This window comes from Bubalus kerabau, chromosome 12 (genome assembly GCF_029407905.1).
Source record: "Bubalus kerabau isolate K-KA32 ecotype Philippines breed swamp buffalo chromosome 12, PCC_UOA_SB_1v2, whole genome shotgun sequence".
Taxonomy (NCBI): Eukaryota; Metazoa; Chordata; class Mammalia; order Artiodactyla; family Bovidae; genus Bubalus; species Bubalus kerabau.
The window spans coordinates 83,350,142-83,375,869 of record NC_073635.1 but is presented as its reverse complement, the minus strand read 5'-3'; positions in this window follow the sequence as shown (position 1 = coordinate 83,375,869).

Sequence of the window (25,728 nt, the reverse complement as noted above, 5' to 3'; positions counted from 1 at the left end):
TGATGTGAGGCAAAGCCTTTACACAAATTTCAAAGGGCTACAACATTAAAAGGATTACAATGGCAAAATGTCAACAACTTTGCACAATGAACTGAGAAATGTTTCTGAAAACTGCTGTTTATCAGAAGAGCATAGATGTCTAGTTATCCTAAATCTGAGCCAATCTTCTTGCAATACTGTCCTTAAGAGCTATAAAGGGCTCTTTTGTTCCATTACAATGGCTGGGACAATTGAAAAATCAACTTGGAAATGACATCTCAATAAGTGAATTAAACATGAAGGAGTGTGGCATTTAGTAAGGCTAGAGCACCTGTAGGCTGTCATCATCCTTCCGAATCTATTTACCTGGATGTTCATTTGGGTTGAACCACCAGTAAATGCCATATTGACCCAGAGATATCCTAAAAGATTACACTGAAATAAAAGATGGCTGCTTCAAAAACTCTTATACATAGAATTTCAGTTTCTGTCATAGTCTTTTCAATAACTGTAAAGCTGCTACTTTTTTGAAGAATTTCTTAGTTTTCATCAAATGCTCTTGAATGTCACTTCTTATAATCATTAACCTCGATTTTCTTTTAAAAACAAATTCTAAGAAATGCACATAAGTATGCCTTGGGAGGGGCTTCCCAGATGGCTCAGTGGTAAAGAATTCACTTGCCACGCAGGAGGTATGGGCTTGATCCCTGGGTCAGGAAGATCCTCTGAAGAAGGAAATGGCAATCCACTCCAGTATTCTTGCTGAGAAATCCTATGATTTCTCATAGGAAGAGACAGGAGCCTGGAGGGCTACAGTCCATGGGTTGCAAAAGAGTTGGACACAACTTAGCAAGTAAACAAAAACATGCCTTGGGAACTCAGTTTTCATTTCAGATGACCAGACAAAACCTACAAAAATTTTAACACTTGTTGCAATCTGAAACTAAAAAAATTGATTTTAAATGGACAAATTATATCCAGCCTATAACATATACTCAATAAATTTTAATATCATCTATTTAATAGTCTATTTCAAATTTGCATGATCTAAGTAACTAGCAAAAGACCAACAATAATTATCTTCAGATCAGATCAGATCAGTCGCTCAGTCCTGTCTGACTCTTTGCGACCCCATGAATCACAGCACACTAGGCCTCCCTGTCCATCACCAACTCCCAGAGTTCACTCAGACTCAAGTCCATCGAGTCAGTGATGCCATCCAGCCATCTCATCCTCTGTCGTCCCCTTCTCCTCCTGCCCCCAATCCCTCCCATCTTCAGAGTCTTTTCCAAAGAGTCAACTCTTCGCATGAGGTGGCCAAAGTACTGGAGTTTCAGCTTTAGCATCATTCCTTCCAAAGAAATCCCAGGGCTGATCTCCTTCAGAATGGACTGGTTGGATCTCCTTGCAGTCCAAGGGACTCTCAAGAGTCTTCTCCAACACCACAGTTCAAAAGCATCAATTCTTCGGCGCTCAGCCTTCTTCACAGTCCAACTCTCACATCCATACATGACCACAGGAAAAACCATAGCCTTGACTAGATAGACCTTTGTTGGCAAAGTAATGTCTCTGCTTTTGAATATGCTATCTAGGTTGGTCATAACTTTCCTTCCAAGGAGTAAGCGTCTTTTAATTTCATGGCTGCAGTCACCATCTGTAGTGATTTTGGAGCCCAGAAAAATAAAGTCTGACACTATTTCCACTGTTTCCACATCTATTTCCCATGAAGTGATGGGACCAGATGCCATGATCTTCGTTTTCTGAATGTTGAGCTTTAAGCCCACTTTTTCACTCTCCACTTCCACTTTCATCAAGAGGCTTTTGAGTTCCTCTTTACTTTCTGCCATAAGGCTGGTGTCAATAATTATCTTAAAATACTTCAAATCTGCCATGCACTTTTATATAGAACTATTACCATATCCTTTAAATATTAATCTTCACATAAATAAATTCATATATAAAAACCTTCAGGAAATGAACAGAAGTATTATATTAATCAAATGTGTAATAGAAAAGGATTAATATATTTCCTAACAAAAAATCTAACAAAAATTCTTTGGAAAGGTCTACAAGCCAATTGATAAAAAGTCAAAATTACAATATGCTAATTTCTATTTAGTACTGATCTGAAGTTCTTGACTTTCCAGAAAGCAAAAGGAGAAAAAGTAAAGGAGGAGAAAACCAATATTCCAGAAGCACCCACCATGTTCCAGTCCTTTATGGATGGTCCTGTGCTTGGTCCCTTGGGCTTTCCTGGTGACTCAGTAGTAAAGAATCCACCTGCCAAAGCGAGAGACCTGGGTTCAATCCCTGGGTTGAGGAGATCCCCTGGGGAACGAAATGACAAACCACTCCAGTATTCTTGCCTGGAAAATATTTTGGACAGAAAAGCCTGGAGGGCTATAGCCCATGGGGTCACAAGAAAGTCTTATATGACTTAGCAACTAAACAAAACAGTACTTTGTCCTTTATATCAAGTTATTTCATTACAAGGGGAACTGCATGGGATAGACTCTTACACGTGGAAATCTAGGCATATCACAGTAACTCACCCAATTTCTGACAACTAAACTTGCAGTAAATACAATTTTCCCAATGTCATACATTTCTGATGATCTCACAGTTTCCCAGCAATCAGTGGGAAACAACTCAATTTGGTTTTATTTACTCCATCATTTTTCAAATTAATTTGACCACAGGATCTTCTCATCTTTCTACAATTAGACATTGAAGGGCCAATGAACTACACTAATCTTTCCAGTGTGGATAAACTGAACACATTACTGGAAAATGGAAACTGTATAGTACGGCAAGGGCACTCAAGCCTCGAGGAAGGGACCTGGATCTAGTATAAGGTGACATTTCACCTCTTGGCTGTTTAATGTTCTCAGACTCTCAACTGTTTCAAAGAATTTGCAGTAAATTGTTGTGGCCTAATTGGCTACTCGCTCTAGTAGTATTTGCAAATTCCCTGGTGACTAAGATGGTTAAGAATCTGCCTGCAATGCAGAAGACCAGGTTCAATCCCTGGGTTGAGAGGTTCCCCTGGAGAAAGGAATGATAACCCTCTCCAGTATTCTTGCCTGGAGCATTCCATGGACAGAGGAGCACGGTGGGCTAGAGTCCATGGGGTCACAAAGAGTAGGACATTACTGAGCAACTAACATTTTCAATTTATTTCATGGTGAGAATTCTCTCCTTTAATGCAGGTATAAGGCCTAAGGAAGGAATTATAGGGCCCCATGGAGTAAGCAAGCTTTCCCAATGCACCTCAAAACCCAGCACCCTCAAGATTACTATTCAACATATCTTGGGTCTTTGGCACCCTTGACCCAAATGCAACTTCACTCCCTCTTTACAGAATGTGAATAACAAGATGCCACTTTCCATAGAGGTAAAGGAATGATTAACAATTGAGTGAACTGTTTTTAATGCATTGAGCTGCACATACAAAGATGCAGAAGAGGTCTAAAAATGTAGTGTGCTCCTATCTGGTAAAGTCATTGATTTTAGTTAAAGTATAAGTTTCCACTTAAAAAAAATAGCATGAACAGCAAAATGTGTAACTTAGTAAATCTAAAACACATTCTATGAAAATGACTTTTTTTATTAAATCAAGAAGAAACTAAAAATGTCTTTGACTATTATGAGTTTGCTAAATTATGATATGGTTACCATAAATGCATGCTTTGGGTTTGTCAAAGTGAATATTAGGAAGCCAGAAGTGCTTTAAATTGAGATAATCTCCTATTTTCTTCTTTTTGCATTGTCACAAAAAGGTCAGCAGAATGAGCAAGAATGTGTTACAGAATTTCACCTCCAATATTATCATAAATTCTTATATTTGTAGGATGTCTTCCTCTGCATTATTCTGTGTGAAATACTGTGTTAAAACGTGACTCTGAAAAATTCACATCAAAGCTTTTTAGAAACTGAAGGCATTTACAACTCTCCAAATATGTACTTATTTTGCAAAATTAAAAACATAAACAGTTTTTCTAAAATAATTCATTTACTCAGATACATCTATTATGGGCCCAACCTCTGCTAAAGACACTGTAGGAAGACGATGCACATAAGAGTATGTAAAACACAGTCCCTTACAGAACTTACAATTCAATTTTGAATTAAAATAAGAAGAATGATGGCTGAACCTGTAATTACAGGGTAGATCCTTGATGTTCATAACAAAGATATCCATCCAGAGGACCTCATGGATGCTAAGTTATCAGGATGTCCCTGAAGCCCTCTGGTGTTGGAGGGAGTAACACAGCAATGAAGTGACTCTCAGAAGTGACACAGAAAGAAAAGAAATGGTGAACAGCATCGTCATGAATGCCCAGTTTTAATTGCTCAGTCGTGTCCAACTCTTTGTGACCCCATGGACTGTAGCCCACCAGGCTCCTCTGTCCGTGGGATTCTCCAGACAAGAATACTGGGGACTGGGGTGGGTTGCCATTTCCTCCTCCAGGGGATCTTCCAGTACCCAGGGATTGACCTCGAGTCTCCAGCATTGGAGACACTGAGCCATCAGGGATAAATGAGGTTTGTCTAACCTGAAGGAAAGGAAGTAAATTTGAAATTCATACTTATATCTATTCTCTGTCTTATTTCTTTCTGGTATTTCTGACAACATAAAAGAAGCACCAATGCTTCTGTTTAGACTTTCATTCAAAACGAGTCTTCTGGGATTTGCTTGGTGGTTCAGTAGTTAAGACTTCGACTTTCAGCACAGAGGGTTCGGGTTCCATCCCTGGTCAGGGAACTGAGATCCCGTATACCTCATAGCCGAAACACCAAAGCATAAAGCAGAATCAACATTATAACAAATTCAATAAAGACTTTTTAAAAAATGAATCTTCCATTCCTGGTCATTTTTTTTTCCCTACCAGGACATCTTGGGGACCATTAAATTCATCTGGCTGATCCAACAGGTTTCTAATTTTCTTCACTTTATTCTGGAAATCCGCACCCTGCCCCCACCCTGCCCCCTGCCAAAAGAAAAATGCACAGTCAAACAAGTCACATGTGGCTCCATGTGAAAGGAAAACTTCTGAAAAAACTATTTAAATGTCTGATTGATTTTTTTTTTAATCCATGGTGGCCTCAATCTGCTACCAGTTTAGAGTAGCAGAAACTTTAAAAAGGTAAGAAGGTGAATTTTCAGACGCCTGTCTGATAAAGGCGTTCAAGCATGGTTTGGAAAAAAGGTGAGAACTAATCAAGCAAGGTGATCTCATTCTAAATATACTTTAATTTATGAGGTGTTAACAGCATGGGAATTAACCTATGAAATAGCTGCTCACTTTATTAAGCAAAGTGGATCAAAATGTGCTACTCTCATTATAACAGAAAAATGAAATACATCATACCAAAGGCAACTAAGCAAAGGCTGAGGTGGATTTTATAGGAACAACATGCCTACTGAGTGTCCAGCCCATTTCATGTTCAAGATTCTAAATCAAGAACTAAATTTCAGACTGCTTTTTTCAGCCTTCATGCGCATACGTGAGAAATTGGTTTCTGCTTCTATTCTTCAATTTTCTCAGCTATTCGTTGAGGAAAATTCTATTCCACTACTTCCCAAGGGGTAGCTTTTGGATTTATTCATGTCTGCAAGCTGCTAAACATTATGATTTTTTTCCGGTGTGTCTGGGACTTCCCTGGTGGCTCAGATAGTAAAGAACTCACCTGCAATGCAGGAGACCTGGGTTCGATTCCTGGATGGGAAAGATCCCCTGGAGAAGGAAATGGCAACCCACTCCAGTATTCTTGCCTGGAGAATCCCAAGGACAGAGGAGTATGGCAGGCATGGGGCTGCAAAGAGTCAGACATGCAGAGCAACTGACACTTTTCACTTTTTACTGTGTCTATAATCTCATAATATTTGAAACTTCCAAGTCTTTCTCTCATACACATGCACACACAAAAATCAATGAATCCTAGTTTCATTTAAAACTCTCCTAAAAGGTCACCTGAATGCATAGCTCAGTGTTCTGAATATCATTCCATAAAATCTGGGATTCGTTATGGATTTTTCTGTCAGAATTTATATAAACGGAAAAAGCAAAAAAAAAAATCTGAGCAAAGATTTGGAAAATTAAAAACTAAAAATTCTGCCACCTTCATGAAGCCTTTCCCAATTAGTTACATAAAAGTGATGTCTCCCTCCTTTGAAATCTTCTAGCAGTTAACACCTGTATTATTCATTTATCAATTTATTTTATACTGCTTTTTTTATAGTCCTTCTAGTCTTTCTATTTAAGTATTATTTTAATATTTCATTGTTACATTTCTCCATACTTTCAACTTGTTTGACCAGATTTTTAACCTTTACAAGATAAATGACTAAAATGTAACGTCTATGGAATTCCTTGCCCACCTATGTGTTTCAAGAACTATCTGGAATATTGCAGCTATTCCTTCCAAAAATACATTGACTAGATTTTTTGATCTCAGATCCATTGTTGGAAAAAAGTCCATAGCTGACATAGCTAATGATATTAAAGCAACTACATCTTCCAAAAATATTCACTACAGCCTGAATAAGTCAACCTATGAGAATAACCACAACTTTCACACAACTGAAGATATAAAAGCTGTACATTGAGGAGGATTCTAGAAAATAGCAGAGTAAGAACCACCTGAAATTTATCTCCCAACCTAAATGACGATTGTTCTGGCCGAATCTGTCCACAATAACTATTTTGGAAATCTGAAGTCTATTAAAGGCTTGAAAATTCCATGGTGAAGCAATAGAAGACATCCAGTTTGGAAAGGAAAAAATAAAATTATCTCTGTATGCAGATCATATGATCTTATGAGGGGGAAACCTTAAAGATCACATACACACAAAAACTGTTAGAACTAGCTCAACAAAGTGCGTGCACACCAAGCCGCTTCAGTCGTGTCCGACTCTTTGCAACCCCATTGACTGCAGTCCTGTAGGTTCCTCTGTTCATGGGATTCCCCAGGCAAGAATACCGGAATGGGTTGCACTACCCTCCTCCAGAGGCTCTTCCTGACCCAGGGATCGAACTCACAAAGCAAAGTACCAGCATGCAAAGTTAACATTCACAAATAACCCACATGTCTGAACACTAACAACACAAAATATGAAAAGGAAATCATAGAGATGATTCCATTCTAAGAGCATAAAAAAATAATAAAATACTTAGGAATGAACTTAACCAAGGAGGTGAAAGACTTATGCAATGAAAACTATGAAACATTGCTTTGAAAAAATCAATGAAAACATAAATAAAGAAGCACATCCCATGCTCATGGATTAGATGACTCAGTATTAAGATATCAATACTACCTTTAAGCAAGCTACAGATTCAATATAACACTTATCAAAATTTCAGAGACTTTTTTTGCAGAAACAGCAACACCCACCCTAAAATTCATATGGAATCTCAAGGGACCCTGAATAGCTAAAACAATCTTGGAAAGAACAATGCTGGAGGGCTCAGATTTTCTGGTTTCAAAACTTACTACAAAGCTACAGTCATCAAAATAAGGAGTTACTGGCATAAAGACAGAAATAGAGAACAGTGGATTAGAATAGAGAGCCCAGGAAGAATGAGTTTTGACAAGGGTGCCACTATCATTCAATGGGGAAAGGACAGTCTTTTCAATAAACAATGCTGGGAAAACTGGATATCAACATGCAAAAGCATGAAACTAGACTCTTATCTAATACCACACACAAAAATGAACTCAAAACCATCTAATAATTAAATGTAAGACCTAAAGCTATAAAACTGTTAAAAGAACAAATGAGACAAAAGTTTCACAACAATGGATTTAGCCATGACTTCTTGGATATTGATACCAAAGGAACATGCAACAATAACAAACAAAGACAAACTGAACTTCATGCAAATTTAAAAATTTTTATGCTTCAAAAGACACTATTAGAGTAGAAAGGCAACCCATAGAATAGAAGAAAATATTGCAAGCTGCATGCCTAATAAGGGATTAATCCCAGAATAAAATGAGATTTTCTAAACACAACACACCAGAAAAACAAACAAGCCAATTAAAAATCAGGCAAACGACTTGAACAGGCATTTCTCTAAAGAAGATATACAAATGGTCAATAAACAGATGAAAAGAAGCTTCAGATCCCTAATTATCAGAAAAATGCAAATCAAAAGCTACCATGAGATATCATCTCATAACAATTAGGATAGCTACTACCAAAAACAAAACAGAAAATAAGTGTTTGGTGAGGATGTAGAGAATCAGAACCCTCGTGCCCTATTGAGGGGAATATAAAATGTACAGCTAAGAAAAATGGTATGGCAGTTCTTCAAAAAATTAAAAATAGAAATACCATGTAATCCAGCGATTCTGTTTCTGGATATATACCCAAGAGAATTTAAAGCAGGGTCTCAATGAGATCTCTCTACACTCATGTTCCTAACAGCATTATTCACAATAGTTAAAATGTGGGAGCTGCCCAAGTATTCATCAACAGATGAAAATGCAGTGCATGTATACTGTAAATATTAGACAGCTCCCAGAGGAAATTCTGAAATATGCTATGACATGGATGAACCTTGAGGATACTGTGCTAAGTGAAAGAAGTCAGTCACAAAGGGACAAATATTTCATGATTCTATTTATATGAGATGCTTAGAGTAGTCAAAGTTATAGAGACAGAAAGTAAAATAGTGGTTCCTCAGGGACTAGGGGTTATTGTTGAACGGGTATAGAGCTTCAGTTCCACAAAATGAAGCTATGTAAATGGATGGTGGTGATGGTCACACAACATTGCGAATGAATTTAACACCACTAAACTACACAATGGTTCAGTTAAAAATGGTTAAGAATTTTTTCTCTTAAAAAAAAAAAAAGGAATCAACCTACCTGACTTCAGGCTCTCCTACAAAGCCACAGTCATCAAGACAGTATGGTACTGGCACAAAGACAGAAATATAGATCAATGGAACAAAATAGAAAGCCCAGAGATAAATCCACGCACATATGGACACCTTATCTTTGACAAAGGAGGCAAGAATATACAATGGATTAAAGACAATCTCTTTAACAAGTGGTGCTGGGAAAACTGGTCAACCACTTGTAAAAGAATGAAACTAGAGCACTTTCTAACACCATACACAAAAATAAACTCAAAATGGATTAAAGATCTAAACGTAAGACCAGAAACTATAAAACTCCTAGAGGAGAACATAGGCAAAACACTCTCCGACATACATCACAGCAGGATCCTCTATGACCCACCTCCCAGAATATTGGAAATAAAAGCAAAAATAAACAAATGGGACCTAATTAAACACATGTATACCTATGGTGGATTCATTTTGATATTTGGCAAAACTAATACAATTATGTAAAGTTTAAAAATAAAATAAAATTTAAAAAATAAATAAATTAATTTAATTAAATTAAATTAAAAAAATAAACTTAAAAGCTTCTGCACAACAAAGGAAACTATAAGCAAGGTGAAAAGACAGCCTTCAGAATGGGAGAAAATAATAGCAAATGAAGCAACTGACAAACAACTAATCTCAAAAATATACAAGCAACTCCTACAGCTCAATTCCAGAAAAATAAATGACCCAATCAAAAAATGGACCAAAGAACTAAATAGACATTTCTCCAAAGAAGACATACAGATGGCTAACAAATACATGAAAAGATGTTCAACATCACTCATTATCAGAGAAATGCAAATCAAAACCACTATGAGGTACCATTTCACACCAGTCAGAATGGCTGCGATCCAAAAGTCTACAAGCAATAAATGCTGGAGAGGGTGTGGAGAAAAGGGAACCCTCTTACACTGTTGGTGGGAATGCAAACTAGTACAGCCACTATGGAGAACAGTGTGGAGATTCCTTAAAAAACTGGAAATAGACCTGCCTTATGATCCAGCAATCCCACTGCTGGGCATACACACTGAGGAAACCAGAAGGGAAAGAGACACGTGTACCCCAGTGTTCATCGCAGCACTGTTTATAATAGCCAGGACATGGAAGCAACCTAGATGTCCATCAGCAGATGAATGGATAAGAAAGCTGTGGTACATATACACAATGGAGTATTACTCAGCCATTAAAAAGAATACATTTGAATCAGTTCTAATGAGGTGAATGAAACTGGAGCCTATTATACAGAGTGAAGTAAGCCAGAAAGAAAAACACCAATACAGTATACTAACACATATATATGGAATTTAGAAAGATGGTAACAATAACCCTGTGTATGAGACAGCAAAAGAGACACTGATGTATAGAACAGTCTTTTGGACTCTGTGGGAGAGGGAGAGGGTGGGATGATTTGGGAGAATGGCATTGAAATATGTATAATATCATATATGAAAAGAGTCGCCAGTCCAGGTTCAATGCACGATACTGGATGCTTGGGGCTGGTGCACTGAGATGACCCAGAGGGATGGTATGAGGAGGGAGGAGGGAGGAGGGTTCAGGATGGGGAACACATGTATACCTGTGGTGGATTCATTTCGATATTTGGCAAAACCAATACAATATTGCAAAGTTTAAAAATAAAATAAAATTTAAAAAAAAAATTTTTTTAAAAGAAAAAAAAAAAAGCTGTAGCTTGAAAAGCAGAAAGATGTAGAGGGCAAAGCATGCACTTTGACCTCAGGAAACCTTGGGTTCAATTTTCTGGCACTCTGCCTATAGCTTCTGAGACTTTGTGTAAATTGCAAAAGCTATTGAAAGTTCCATTTCCTCCCCTGTGTAAAGCAAATGATAGTATCTCCTACAAAAATTAGTGTGAATATTCAACGAACACACTTAAAACACACATGGATAAGACAGAATGCCAAGAAACTGTTCATATTTACTAGGGCCCTCACTGAACACCTGCAGAGAACGTCTGTCATTAGCTAGATGGTCTCAGGGACAGGAAAGTCTTGTAACTGAGAGTATTTTCTTGTCTAATTTTTTCAAAGGAAACAGAGCATTTAGCCCAGTTTTGTTAGTTTGTTAAACAAACTCCTCTGCATGCATTTCTGTGGACCAACTCCTACTCATCCACCTCTGCTATACTCTCACTATGCTTCTATTTATATTTTGTTTTATTACATGTATGCGTTTATGCAGCCACAAAATGTTTAAGAAGTTATCCAAGTACAGGAACAAACCACATTAGCTAAATGTTGGACATTGACAAATTTCTTTAAAAATTACCCAGTCCGAATATTGTTTTTTAATCAATAAACAAGAGAAGAAAAGTTAGATGCAGGAAGTCAACTGATTTTGGTTTTCCATTTTATTTTTTTAATTGAAGTACAGCTTCACAGTGTTCTTTTAGTTTCAGGTGTACTGTAAAGTGACTCGGTTATATATACACATATAGTCTTGAGAAACCTGTATGCAGGTCAGGAAGCAACAGTTAGAACTGGACATGAAACAACAGACCGGTTCCAAATAGGAAAAAGAGTACGTCAAGGCACCCGCTTATTTAACTTAGATGCAGAGTTCATCATGAGAAACGTTGGGCTGGAAGAAGCACAAGCTGGAATCAAGATTGCCTGGAAAAATATCAATAATCTCAGATATACGGATGACACCACCCTGATGGCAGAAAGTGAAGAGGAACTAAAGAGCCTCTTGATGAAAGTGAAAGAGGAGAGTGAAAAGTTGGCTTAAAGCTCAACATTCAGAAAACAAAGATCATGGCATCTGGTCCCATCACTTCATGGGAAGTAGATGGGGAAACAGTGGAAATCGTGTCAGACTTTATTTTTGGGGGGCTCCAAAATCACTGCAGATGGTGATTGCAGTCATGAAGTTAAAAGACGCTTACTCCTTGGAAGGAAAGTTATGACCAACCTAGATAGCATATTGAAAAGCAGAGATATTACTTTGCCAACAAAGGTCCGTCTAGTCAAGGCTATGGTTTTTCCTGTGGTCATGTATGGATGTGAGAGTTGGACTGTGAAGAAGGCTGAGCGCCGAAGAATTGATGCTTTTGAACTGTGGTGTTGGAGAAGACTCTTGAGAGTCCCTTGGACTGCAAGGAGATCCAACCAGTCCATTCTGAAGGAGATCAGTCCTGGGTGTTCTTTGGAAGGAATGATGCTAAAGCTGAAACTCCAGTACTTTGGCCACTTCATGTGAAGAGTTGACTCATTGGAAAAGACTCTGATGCTGGGAGGGATTGGGGGCAGGAGGAGGAGGGGTCAGAGGATGAGATGGCTGGATGGCATCACTGACTCGATGGACGTGAGTTTGAGTGAACTCTGGGAGTTGGTGATGGACAGGGAGGCCTGGCGTGCTGCGATTCATGGGGTCGCAAAGAGTTGGACACGACTAAGGGACTGAACTGAACTGATAGTTTATATATATATATATATATACACACACATATATGTGTATGTATATATACACATATATAGCTTATGTGTGTGTGTGTGTGTGTGTGGTGGTGGTAGTGGTTTAGTCACTAAGTCATGTCTGACTCTTGCGACCCTCTGGACTGTGGTCCACCAGGCTCCTCTGTCCATGGGATTTCCCAGGCAAGAATACTGGAGTGGGTCGCCATTTCCTTCTCCAGGGGATCTTCTCAACCCACAGATCTATATATAGTTTCAGGTATACACCGAAATGATTCAGCTATATAGTTTTTTTCACTTATGAGTTGATTATTATGTCATTAAGCAGAAATCATGTAATTCTGGCAGTGGCTTACAAAAGAAAGCAAACAGGATCTTACAAAAGCATCGATGTAGAATAGGGCTATATAACTGCAAAGAGTTAAGAAAAGGCCATAATGAATGATTTTCACTAGTCTTCTCTGTGCCATGCATCTTCCACGAATATCATGATTTTCTCATTTCACTGAGTTTAACAGGAAACCAAACTTCCTGGAAAGACTGAGATTTTCATCTTACCCCCTCCACTTCATGAATTCTCTTAGCACCTTGGACCGTCCAGTCTTGCTCGCAGGGAAATAACCCTGCAAGTCACAGAGGTCAAAATTTTAACCCACACCTCTTGCTTCACCCCACTGCACCTGGCCCACAAATTAGTGTTTTTAAAGTCCTCAGCCTCCTCCAAACACATTAAGTTTTAAAATTGTGACCGAGTCATTTCTTTGAGACATTTTCAGAAAAACACTGATCCTAACAGATTTGCTTTCAAAAAATCTGGATATGATTTCCGTAACATTTTGAGGGCAAGATGCCAAACACTCAGAACTATTGAAGATAGTGTAAATGACCAAGCAGGGGAACAGAAAATACTATCAGCTATAAAAGTCACTGACTGGGAAAGTTTCACAGTTAACTCTTGCATTTCTTCAGCCATGGACTTATCTACATCAACTTTCTCAATAAATCTGATTATTCTTTGATTTTAAAAGGAATCGTGGTGTTATTTGGAGAGAAGAGTGGTGTTACCCTTGTTGTGGGCAAGAAGGTCCTGTGACTTTAAGGCATCTCCACTTGTATTTATCGGGTTGCTATTTGCCTATTTAGGTGGTGGGTAAGTTTTGGGAACATTTACTGAGCCATTTGCTTATGCTCTGTATGCTTTTGATATATAAGTTATAGCAAAAAAAGAACCACTATTAAGTGCTTTTTTTAATAAGCAAGGATGATATCAGGCTCAAAAGTAACTTTATTTCTCCAACACATTGATATTTACCAAGTAAAGCAGTATTCATCCATTAAATTGAACAGATGGTAAAATAGGCTAGAGATAGGAATGTTTTAGGTTTATATCAACCTGAGAGATGTACTGAATCCTATATATTTTGAAATTCATACCAAATCCATTACAGGTGGTAATGATCTAGTGTATAGTTCACTTAGGCTCCTTGGTTCTCTTCCTCTGTTTTCCATCTTTAAAGTATTTGCTACTTAGTATATCCTCTTCCTCGGAGAAGGCAGTGGCACCCCACTCCAGTACTCTTGTTTGGAAAATCTCATGGACGGAGGAGCCTGTTAGGCTGCAATCCATGGGGTCGCTAAGAGTTGGACACGACTGAGTGACTTCACTTTCACTTTTCACTTTCATGCATTGGAGAAGAAATGGCAACCCACTCCAGTGTTCCTGCCTGGAGAATCCCAGGGACGGGGGAGCCTGGTTGGCTGCCGTCTATGGGGTCGCACAGAGTCAGAAACAACTGAAGTGACTTAGCATAGCATATCCTCCTCCAGACAGAGGACAAGAGAAGGAAAGATGGGACCAAAATAACCTAAAGTTTTACCACCATAATGGATATACCAAAAGTCTCTCATTCTTATAAAGGAGGTAAAATATATTTACCAAAGATAAATTAGATGATTATCAGTGGGATTCCATGATTCATTCTATGGCTCGCTCATTTGTGTGATACTCAAGTTTTCATAAATAAAACTGTGATGCCTGTACAGATCTGTTAATAATTTGTTTCATATTTGGATGTCCCATCAGTTCCTTTAGATTTTGCTTTTCCTATCCTGAATGTTGGAGCAGAGAACTCCCCTCCTTGATTTGTTCTTCTCTTTGGGCTCTGGAACAGACATAGCAGAGCTATTCAGTTTTTACCACGATAGTCACTGATTTTTAGTTTGATTTCCCAGATTCCACTTCCCGAGGAACCTGTTATAAGGTCCCATGTATGTCTCTCTTTATCGTTATGGGTTAAGAAATCTACCAGGTGTCAGTTTGAGAGACAGCATTATATTCTTCTAACTAAGGAATTCAATCTACATGGGATTTAGATTTACTTGCAGGAAGTGTGTGCAAAAAATGCAATCAGTTGAAATGTGTGTATGTGTGTGTGTGTAAGAGAGAGAGAGAAGACAGAGAGTTAAGCAGAGACAGAGCCAGAGCAAGCCCTGGAACCCCATTTCTTGGACGCTGATCATTTCACACGTCTGTTACACCTACTGAATTCCCATCCAGAAGCTATTGACTTTACAGACCATTTTCACTGATATCCAACAAAAACAAATTACAAACCTATAAAGCCTTTTATGGCTTTAAGGCACATTTATGTATGTTACCTCGTGTGATCATTACAACCACCATTCCATAAATGTAGAAGGACACTCATTAACCTATCAACTCCATTGGAAAGAAACTTTTCCCTAAGTTCTTCAAAAAAAAAAAAGCAGTTACCATGGGAAGCATTATTTGTGGTACAGAGTCTGTGGAAATGTCAAAAACATTGTTTAACTGAAAATATATAAGTTGCTGAGAAGCCTGTTTAAATAATTCCTCCTTATATTGTATCTGACTTTTGTAAACCTTGCAAATGAAATAGAGTTGACCCTTGAACAAATGGCTTTGAATCACATGGGTCCACTTATACGTGGATTTTTTTTTCCCCAAAAGTAAATACTATAGCACTACCCAATCCCATGGTTGGTTGAATGCCTGGATGTGGAACCATGCTTACAGAGGGGTGATCAGTTCAATAGACTAACTATGAGTTACATGCAGATTTCTGACTACTCACAGGGTGGGAACCCCTAACCCTCATCTTTGTTCAAGGGTCAACTGTAGACTCTAAGTTTCAAATCAATCATTTTCCAGAGTATCTTCCACAATTAGAAATGTTGTTCTGGTCCTTACAACTAAGAATCTATGTTCATAGAGAGATGACAAGGTTGGTCTGAATTATCTAGACTAACCTCATTCACACTATATTTACAGACTATTAATTCCTCCATTTTAGGCTATTTTTCAAAGCAATAATAAAAAATTCAACTCAGTTTTAAGCAGGCAGTTATTTTAAGATGCAAAAGTTCTATTTTAAAACATGACCCTAGCTTTTTCCAGTCTTGTATGATGTTATTTATCACAAAAGAGTCATAAACTGCATGAAAATTTAAATTGTGATGAATTACTTATGAGATTAGCAGATTTCAAGTATTAATGGACCAAATTAAAGGTCATAACTTTGTGATCACAAAGTGCCTTTCACATATGTGATTAATAAACGAAGCTATTTGGGACTTATTCTTTTTACTAGCCTCCCAGTGTTAGATGGTGGTATCTATATCACAAACATGATAGATATTCTTAATCAGTGATACTAGAATTCTCATTAAGTACTCATTAAATTCCTGCACCTTAGAATAACCTTGAGAAGCACATTAGACACTAATGACTGTATGCTTTCACTGTATCATCCTTGTTAATGATAATGGAATTTATATGCATGCAGTAAGCAAAGACAGTATAGATAAACTATAAAAAGTAATAGCAATTAGAACTTCATATCTCAAGACCAAAATAAAAGATATACTTGCTGATTTGTTAAAATAAAACTCTCTGCATAAATGTCACACATGGGATAAAAATTTGTTAAAAGAGATAACCTTCAGACATTGAAAAAAATTTAAGTGTTTGGCAATAAAAAATTAAGACAAAAATGAAAAACTACCTGAGTTTTTCAGAACAAGGATAATTTTCCAAAAAAAAGGGGGGGGGGGGGGAGTAGTTTTGGATTCTGTGAGTTGTTAGTCAAGCTTTTCAACTTATTTAAATACCAATACAATTGATGAATAAATAACCCAGGAATCTCACCACTACCCTTTCTGGGGTTTTTGTTTGTTTGTTTGTTTATCGTTGGTCTTGTTTTTCTTATTTAGAATATTCCCATACTCAAAAATGCCTTGCTATGAGGAAAGACATTATATAGGTCAAATAAACCATGAGTCAGAGGTAATAAGAGTCTGTCTATTTATTTTTCCTTGATTTTGAATACAAGTAACTAAATTGTGTTCATCAATGACCGGGCAAATTATTTTTCAAGTTAATCTACAATTGAGATTTCATAAAACTTGTGATGGTCCTACTCATGAATATCATTGTCTTGCAGGAATTTCTTTTGCCTTGCTACCTAAATTGTCCTAATGTACTTAAATTCCATTTCTCCTTGAATCCTCTTTGGAGATGAGAAAAAAATAAGGTCACCATCTTGAAAAAGTAGACTCTTAGATCTGAAAGAGGTTGGAAAGATCAGCCACCTACCCTGTAGAAATCATTCTTCTTGCACACTGTGAGCACTTGAGGAGCCTAGTAAGACAAAAGGGAGCCCGTTCCAATTGTTAATACATTCTTTCTTTTAATTAGCTGAAATCTTCTCTGTGGGTAATTTCTGCTTTCAAAGCCTAGGTCTGAAAGCTGAATGGAGTAAGTTTTAATTCCTCCTCCATATAACAGACCTCAAACACAGGAAGGCTTGTGTCTCTTTTTCCCCACTGAACATCCATGCACCTTCAGTCATTGCTTATGTAAGACCAGGATTATTACCCACTGACCTCTCACAGAGATGTCGGAGAGAGACTCTCCTGTTTCAACGAGACACCGAGAATGAATCAGAGTTTGCTGGTGTGGGTTTAGTTGTGCTGAGTGCAAGGAGCCTATTATCTTCTGTGAACAGGGTACCATTCTTCAATTAATGCAGCCGAAGATTGCATTAGATCTTTCGCTGGCCTCATCACCTCGGATAACCCTTCATGTCCATGGATGTATTACCAGAAGGGAATTGAGAGGAAGTTTTAACAGAGCATCTAATCTTCCCCCGCCCCCGCCCCGACCCATGATCAAATAGCAGCACTTTTATAGCTGGTTATCTGGAAACCTATATAAATGGGTCATTAAGAACAATGCAGTTTTTGAGCCACTAAAAAAGGGGGGTTGTAAAAAATTGTCCAAACACTTCTTCATCCATTCCTGTCCTCACAAATTCAGAATTTAATTCTAACCCTCAGCCATGTGTCCGGCTGGAACAGCCTGCCCAAATCTGAAGTCTCAGGCTTCTCCAATAATATAAGCAAACCACCAATAACGAATAGGGCAGAGCAGTCTGGTGACAATTCATAGCAATGATGTGAGAGCACAGACCAGGAGCACCCAGCTGAGCCTAAGTCAGATGCAGGCCAGGGAGGTGTCACTGAGAATCCTACTCTGAACTGAATTTTAAAGGAAAAGTGAGAGTTTGGGTGGCTCCCTCTCATTGGTGCCTGAGAACAGTGCCTCGGCCCTGAAAAATAAAGGAACATAAAGGTAAAATAGTACAAATTTAAGAGGCAGATGATTTAATTAATTGATGCATGGATTGATTAACAAATTAATTAGAAATAAAGAGCATTTTAAGAACATGTCAGTCAGGAAGATGGGCGTCTAAACAAGTCATTGAGAGGCAAGTTGTTCGGTTAATTTACAGCTGGTGTTTGTGCAGGTAGAACAAGAAAGGAGACTAAAGAGGTCGGTGGTAGAGAGAGAAACATGAGTTCATGACTAGACGTGAAAGAACCAGGTAGTGCCACTCTTGCAGAAGTTCAAACAGGAAAGAGAGAAGGAAAGAGAGGTGTAGATGAATTTGAGAGATGCAAGGAACTAGTAGACATCAGAGGTAAGGGACAGAGCTCATGTTGCTGTTGCTGCTGCTGCTGCTGGTGCCGCTAAGTCACTTCAGTCGTGTCTGACTCTGTGCAACCCTGTAGACGACAGCCTACCAGGCTCCCCCGTCCCTGGGATTCTCCAGGCAAGACCACTGGAGTGGGTTGCCATTTCCTCCTCCAATGCATGAAAGTGAAAGTAAGTCACTCAGTTGTGTCCAACTCTTCGCAACCCCATGGACTGCAGCCTACCAGGCTCCTCCGTCCATGGGATTTTCCAGGCAAGAGGACTGGAGTGGGTTGACACTGCTGTCTTCTGACAGAGCTCGTAAGTCTTTCATTTCTTATGGACAACTGTGAAGAGGAAGATTGAAATTACCTTGAAGATTGAAAGAGGCATGGCAGAGTTTGAAAGTGGAAGAAAAGAAAGAAAGAAAATGAAGTCGCTCAATTGTGTCTGACTCTTTGCGACCCCACAGATTGTAGCCCACCAGGCTCCTCCATTCATGGGATTTTCTAGGTGAGAATACTGGAGTGGGTTGCCATTTCCTTCTCCAGGGGATCTTCCCATCCCAGGGATTAAACCCAGGTCTCCTGCCCTGCAGGCAGACACTTTACCACCTGAGCCACCAGGGAAGGCTGATGGGGAGGATGACAAATTCAGTTTGGTTTTGATTAAAATGAAACAATGCCCTTTGCAGCAACAAGGATGGATCTAGAGTTTCTCATACTAAGTGAAATCAGACAGAGAAAGACAGGTGTCATTTGTTATTTCTTATATGTGGAAACTAGCCAATCTGATCACATGGACCACAGCCTTGTCTAACTCAGTGAAACTAAGCCATGCCCTGTGGGGCCACCCAAGATGGGCAGGTCATGGTGGAGAGGTCTGACAGGATGTGGTCCACTGGAGAAGGGAATGGCAAACCACTTCGGTATTCTAGCCTTGAGAACCCCATGAACAATATGAAAAGGCAAAATGATAGGATACTAAAAGAGAAACACCCCAGGTCGGTACGTGCCCAATATGCTACTGGAGATCAGTGGAGAAATAACTCCAGAAAAAATGAAGGGATGGAGCCAAAGCAAAAACAATACCCAGTTGTGGATGCAACTGGTGATAGAAGCAAGGTCCGATGCTGTAAAGACCAATATTGCATAGGAACCTGGAATATTAGGTCCATGAATCAAGGCAAATTGGAAGTCGTCAAATAGGAGATGGCAAGAGTGAACATTGACATTCTAGGAATCATCGAACTAAAATGGACTGGAATGGGTGAATTTAACTCAGATGACCATTATATATACTACTGCAGGCAGGAATCCCTTAGAAGAAATGGAGTAGCCATCATGGTCAACAAAAGAGTTCAAAATGCAGCACTTGGATGCAATCTCAAAAACAACAGAATGATCTCTGTTCGTTTCCAAGGCAAACCATTCAATATCACGGTGATCCAAGCCTATACCCCAACCAGTAACGCTGAAGAAGCTGAAAGGTTCTATGAAGACCTACAAGACCTTTTAGAACTAACACTCAAAAAAGATGTCCTTTTCATTATAGGGGACTGGAATGCAAAAGTAGGAAGTCAAGAAACACCTGGGTTAACAGGCAAATTTGGCCTTGGAGTACAGAATGAAGCAGGGAAAAGACTAATAGAGTTTTGCCAAGAGAACACACTGGTCATAGCAAATATCCTCTTCCAACAACACAAGAGAAGACTCTACATATGGACATCACCAGATGGTCAACACTGAAATCAGATTGATTATATTCTTTGCAGCCAAAGATGGAGAAGCTCTATACAGTCAGCAAAAAAAAAAAAACACAAAAAACAGGAGCTGACTGTGGCTCAGATCATGAACTCTTCTTTGCCAAATTCAGACTTAAATTGAAGAAAGTAGGGAAAACCACTAGACCATTCAGGCATGATCTAAATCAAATTCCTTACGACTATACAGTGGAAGTGAGAAATAGATTTAAGGGACTATCTGATTGATAGAGTGCCTGATGAACTATGGACGGAGGTTCGTGACATTGTACAGGAGACAGGAATCAAGACCATCCCCATGGAAAAGAAATGCAAAAAAGCAAAATGGCTGTCTGAGGAGGCCTTACAAATAGCTGTGAAAAGAAGAGAAGCGAAAAGCAGAGGAGAAAAGGAAAGAAATAAGCATCTGAATGCAGAGTTCCAAAGAATAGCAAGGAGAGATAAGAAAGCCTTCCTCAGTGATCAATGCAAAGAAATAGAGGAAAACAACACAATGGGAAAGACTAGAGATCTCTTCAAGAAAATTAGAGATACCAAGGGAACATTTCATGCAAAGATGGGCTCAATAAAGGACAGAAATGGTATGGACCTAACAGAAGCAGGAGATATTAAGAAGAGGTGGCAAGAATACACAGAAGAACTGTACAAAAAAAGATCACAACCCAAATAATCACGATGGTGTGATCACTCACCTAGACCCAGACATCCTGGAATGTGAAGTCAAGTGGGTCTTAGAAAGCACCACTACGAACAAAGCTGGTGGAGGTGATGGAATTCCAGTTGAGCTATTTCAAATCCTGAAAGATGATGCTGTGAAAGTGCTGCACTCAATATGCCAGCACATTTGGAAAACTCAGCAGAGGCCACAGGACTGGAAAAGGTCAGTTTTCATTCCAATCCCAAAGAAAGGCAATGCCAAAGAATGATCAAACTACCGCACAATTGCACTCATCTCACACGCTAGTAAAGTAATGCTCAAAATTCTCCAAGCCAGGCTTCAGCAATATGTGAACCGTGAACTTCCAGATGTTCAAGCTGGTTTTACAAAAGGCAGAGTAATGAGAGATCAAATTGCCAACATCCGCTGGATCATGGAAAAAGCAAGAGAGTTCCAGAAAAACATCTATTTCTGCTTTACTGACAATGCCAAAGCCTTTGACTGTGTGGATCACAATAAACTGTGGAAAATTCTGAAAGAGATGGGAATACCAGACCACCTGACCTACCTCTTGAGAAACCTTTCAGGAAGCAACAGTTAGAACTGGACATGGCAAAACAGACTGGTTCTGAATAGGAAAAGGAGTACGTCAAGGCTGTATATTGTCACCCTGCTTATTTAACTTCTATGCAGAGTACATCATGAGAAACGCTGGGCTGGAAGAAGCACAAGCTGGAATCAAGATTGCTGGGAGAAGTATCCATAACCTCAGATATGCAGACGACACCACCCTTATGGCAGAAAGTGAAGAGGAACTCAAAAGCCTCTTGATGAAAATGAAAGTGGAGAGTGAAAAAGTTGGCTTAAAGCTCAACATTCAGAAAACGAAGATCATGGCATCCGGTCCCATCACTTCATGGGAAATAGATGGGGAAACAGTGTCAGACTTTATTTTGGGGGCTCCAAAATCACTGCAGATGGTGATTGCAGCCATGAAATTAAAAGACGCTTACTCCTTGGATGAAAAGTTATGACCAACCTAGATAGCATATTGAAAAGCAGAGATATTACTTTGCCAACAAAGGTCCATCTAGTCAAGGCTATGGTTTTTCCAGTAGTCATGTATGGATGTGAGAGTTGGACTAAGAAAGCTGAGCACCAAAGAATTAATGCTTTTGAACTGTGGTGTTGGAGAAGACTCTTGAGAGTCCCTTGGACTACAAGGAGATCCAACCAGTCCATTCTAAAGGAGATTAGTCCTGGGTGTTCATTGGAAGGACTGATGCTGAGGCTGAAACTCCAGTATTTTGGCCACCTCATGTGAAGAGCTGACTCATTGGAAAAGACCCTGATCCTGGAAGGGATTGGGGGCAGGAGGAGAAGGGGTCGACAAAGGATGAGATGGCTGGATAGCATCACCAACTCGATGGATGAGTTTGAGTGAACTCCGGGAGTTGGTTTTGGACATGGAGGCCTGGCATGCTGTGATTCATGGGGTCACAAAGAGTCGGACACGACTGAGCAATTGAACTGAACTCAACTGATATGTGGAAACAAACAAAAAAACAAACAAAGCTATAAAGAACTTAATTATAAAACAAATAAACTCACAGATACAGAAAACAACATTATGGTTACCAAAGGCGAAAGGGGTGAGAGGGATAAATTAAGAGTTTGGGATTAGCATATACACACTACTTGCTATGCTGTACTATGCTAAGTCACTTCAGTCGTGTCTGACTCTGTGCGACCCCATAGACGGCAGCCCACGAGGCTCCCCCGTCCCTGGGGCTCTCCAGGCAAGAACACTGGAGTGGGTTGCCGTACTTACTATATATAAAATAGTTAACTAATAAAGACCTACTGCATACCACAGGGAACTATACTCCATTTTTTATAATAATTTATATTGGCGAAGGCAATGGCACCCCACTCCAGTACTCTTGCCTGGAAAATCCCATGGACGGAGGAGCCTGGTGGGCTGCAGTGCATGGGGTTGCTGGGAGTTGGGCACGACTGAGCGACTTCAGTTTTCACCTTCATGCATTGGAGAAGGAAATGGCAACCCACTCCAGTGTTCTTGTCTGGAGACTCCCAGGGACAGAGGAGCCTGGTGGGCTGCCATCTATGGGGTCGCACAAGGTCGGACACGACTGAAGCGACTTAGCAGCAGCAGCAGCATAAGGAAAAGAAACTGAAAGAGAATACAACAGACACACATACACATGTATACCCAACTGAGCCAGTTGAAGGGCAGCAAGGAGTCATTCTATTTAGCTGAGAAGGAAATGAAAAACATTCCAGTATTCTTGCCTGGAGAATTTTATGGACAGAGGAGCCCGATGGGTCTACAGTCCATGGGGTCTCAAGGAGTCGGACACAACTGAAGCGACTTAGCACGCACGCACACTTGATAAATAAGTTATAGCTCAAAGGGCAGGGGAGGGGAGGGGTACAAATCTTTCATCCATTTGGAAATTAAGTTTTCATCTCACAGCTACACAAAATGAATGAGCATCCATGTCGGCAAATGTCTAAGTTTTAAATTCTTGATATTGCATTAAAACAGAGATTCACAACCTTAAACCCAAACTGTGGTCCTGAAAGAAAGAACACTTGCACAGTACTGTTCTGTGTTATCTTAACTAAAGTTTCATGGATTGAACTGAGCCCTGCCCAGAAATAAAGCAAGAAGAATTAATTGGTGATATTAAGCATACAACTGGTGCAGGGCCATCTCCAGTAAAAGCAACCAGCAGTAAATATTTCCACAGCTACAAGTTGACTATGAAACACACAGGTAATAGTAAAGTTTGGTTGTTGTCTTTTAATTTTCCCTCCATTGGAAGAGAGAAGGAGAGAGAGCTGGTTCGTGGCATTTTTTGATAGCTGAGCCCCACCCCCCAATCCCCCCTCCACAATCAGCACGTTTTTCTTCTCAGACTCCAACCACTAAGCTCTGCCAGAGGCTCAAGGGTCTGGCATAAACTCAGCAGTTTCTGCTGCCACAACAGCCCAGGAACCTCATCCAGCTCCTTGTCACCTCCCTTCTTGAGCCACCCCATCCACTGACTTCCTTGGCCAACAGATAAAACAGCCTGGTTCCACATACAACCAGGGCACCATAGATTAACCTCTGCATTTCTTTGTCTTTCAGTTTAGCTGGTGGCCTTTGGTTGGCACTTAAGGGTGCTTCTCCCTCTGCCAGAGGGCATTGCTCTATGTAATTTTTATTTGCGACATCAGCCTATGGAGTCGGTACAGTCTGACAAGCGTGTAAGGATGCCTCATTACTTCTTTCTCAGCTCATCAAGAGTGTGCCAAGTACTCCCAAATAGAATTGCCTCTCTAGCCCACTGGCAGCTCCACATTCAAGAACAGTTCCTAGGAATCGAGCAAAACGTTCAACTAAAATTCCCTCTTATGAAGACAAAATGCCCAGCCTGAACAAGAGCTCAAAATATCACCTAAAACTCGGTCGTTGCCTTTCATCCAAGCCCGCCCAGTCCGCATGAGAAGACATCCAAGAGACAACCAATAAATTGACATCATCTTTTGAGTTTCCAAGTTTGAGAAAAGAAAGTGGCAGGAAGCCTAATGGCCGATCATCCACAAGTTTACTTTTAAGGGGGGAAAAATAGCAAAGGTCGTAAATTATTTCCTGAGATTGCTTTGGACAAAGCACAATAGGATATCATTACTTCAATTCATGCAATTCCTTTTATGCCAGCTGAGTACAAACTGGAACAAACCAACTTTTCTCTTAGCAAGGCAGGTCTTAAAGGAATTCAATTGCTGCTTACCGCTCCCCCATCTGCTTTGATCAGGAAAGCTAAGGAGCTGCCTGGCCCGCCTCGTTCTCAGCAGGCTTCTTAGCCCATCTGATGCAAGAGAAAAGCCCTGTGGAGTGAACACATTGCATAAGAGACAGAGAGAAAATTGTCCAGGGACAACCAAGGAGGATTCTACAGCCTCAGTCAGCCTCACACTGCGAGTAGACCGGGCTTCCCAGGCGGCTCAGTGGTAAAAACTGCCTACAATGCAGGAGACACAGAAGACTTGAGTTCGATCACTGGGTCAGGAAGAGCCCATGGAGGAGGAAATGTCCTGGAAAATTCCATGGACAGAGGAGCCTGGCAGGCTACAGTCCGTGGGTTTGCAAAACAGTCAGAGATGACTGAGTCACCAAACAACCATGAGTGACCCAAATTCCCCAGTAGCCAAACAAGTACATATTTTTTTGTTTTTATCTTGGGACAATTAAGAAACATTTTCCAGGCAAAAACCACTACAATACTGTAAAGTAATTAGCCTCCAATTGGAGAAGGCAATGGCATCCCACTCCAGTACTCTTGCCTAGAAAATCCCACAGACGGAGGAGCCTGGTAGGCTGCAGTCCATGGGGTCACTAAGAGTCGGACATGACTGAGCAACTTCACTTTCACTTTTCACTTTCATGCATTGGAGAAGAAAATGGCAACCCACTCCAGTGTTCTTGCCTGGAGAATCCCAGGGACGGGGGAGCCTGGTGGGCTGCTGTCTATGGGGTCGCACAGAGTCGGACACGAGTGAAGCGACTTAGCAGCAGCAGCAGCTAGCCTCCAATTAAAGTAAATTAATTAATTTTTTTTTTAATTTTCCATATCTTTGAATTTAAAGACCCTGTTGGAGGCTTCTGTTTAGTATCTTCCAGTTTACTTGTCCATTCACCTATGGGAGGACATGGCTGCTCCCAAGTTTTGGCAACTATAATACAGCCGCTGTATGCATCAGTGTGCAGGTTTTGTATGAATAGTTTTAAATTTCTGATGAACACAGTACACAGTCCGTGTATGTAACACAACCCAGTGAGCTAGGTAGATGGCCTTCGGTACTATATACCTGTCTGCTCTAGTTTCAGATTCAATTTTGTCTTTGGATGAACTTCTAGGACTTATTTTGTCAGGAAAAAATAACTTTAAAACCCCAAACTTTTCCTT